Below are 1,550 nucleotides of genomic sequence, written 5' to 3'. Positions count from 1 at the left end.
ATCCCTTTCCGCCATACTCCTTCCTAGACAGTCTCTTCCCACTTTGTATGTGTGAAACTGATTTTTCCTTCCTAAGTGGAGCACTTTGCATTTGTCTTTGTTAAACTTCATCCTGTTTACCCTAGACCATTTCTCCAATTTGTCCAGATTTCCCCGTGAAAGAGCCTCACACAGAAATATCCTTAACCTCTGTTTATTAACAGTTACTGTCACGGACTCACAGGTCATGCCCACTCTTGGCCCCATGCAGTCCCTGGGGGGAACCCTCTTCAGTGTGACAGCCCTTCTCAGAGGTCCACTTTCTCTTGGGGGTTAAGCCTCTTCGCCTCCTGGAAATGCACATCTCTGAGCCTTAGCATACCTGTCTCTCACCATTGGCCCCCTTCATTGAGTCCACTCGCTCTGGACCTCCAGGGCCTCCACTCCCAGAGGGAATAATGCAACCCTGTTCTCTAGACCAGAGTGACTCTCAGCCAGCGTAAAACAGGAGGGTTTACTGAGCGTCTGAAAACAGCATAGGAAACTCTCATGGCCCTCAGGCCTGGCCTCCCTCAGCACAGCACATCCAAGTCTTGCCTGCATCCAGGTGGGCTCTGCCTGCTCTCCCTCTCCAGCCCAGAGCCCCCCTGCTTCCCAGCTGGGCATCTGATATCACTTCCCCCAAGCCTCGCCTCTGTCTGTTGTCTTCTCTCCAGGTAAACAGGGTCACCTGGGCCACCTCTCGTCTCTTCTGGCCTCCAGCTGGAACCACCTGTTCAGGTCACTGGGGTCCTCTCTTCACAGCCCATTGTCCTCCCACTGGCCAGAACCAGCTGTGACTCCCGAGCTGTGAGGCCCAGGTCACCAGTCGCTCTGGTATCCACTTTCCAGGCCATTGGCTGGGGTCCCAAGTTCCATCCCCAGTCTTCTATGACAACAAACTCCCTCTCCCATCACCTCGTTAAACCAGTAACACTGAGGGAGATTGTGTCCCACCTCCTCTCCATGCAAACCATTGAAAAAAAAACAAGAAACCCACCCACTTCATTCAGAACAGAATACACACGCTACTCATACAATGCCCATCACTCCCAATAAGGCAGACGAACTTTCCCTGCTGGCCAGTCAGAATCAGGTTGTCCTGGGACTTCAGCTTCTACATGGTGTCTTGGCAGGGTGTTGAGATCTGGCAGTGCTGATGATGGGCTATGTCCTGGAGTTGGTTCCCCAGAACTTCCTTTTGAATCCCAATTTATGTAGTGAAACTTGAGTCCTGCTTAGCTCTACCTTAACCAATCATTTTACAGAAATATTACAAAATAATTGTCTGACCAATCGGAACATAGTGTGAAACAATTCTTTACCCAGTAGTTCACAATCACCTTAGCTGAGGTACACCTGGCAAAATTAGTTATGTAACAGAAACAATCAAAGACCCAGACAGATAAACAACAGAGAAGTGGGGACCAGCAAAGGAAAAAAAAAAAAATCAAGAAGTAGAGATTTCACACCCACACTGCTGCTAAGTGATTCCTTGGAGCATCCTAAGATCTGTTTCTTTGCCTGGTGAT

This window comes from Chelonoidis abingdonii, chromosome 26 (assembly GCF_003597395.2).
Source record: "Chelonoidis abingdonii isolate Lonesome George chromosome 26, CheloAbing_2.0, whole genome shotgun sequence".
In the NCBI taxonomy this organism is placed as follows: Eukaryota; Metazoa; Chordata; order Testudines; family Testudinidae; genus Chelonoidis; species Chelonoidis abingdonii.
The sequence above is the reverse complement of the archived record's forward strand: the minus strand, read 5'-3'. Positions refer to the sequence as shown.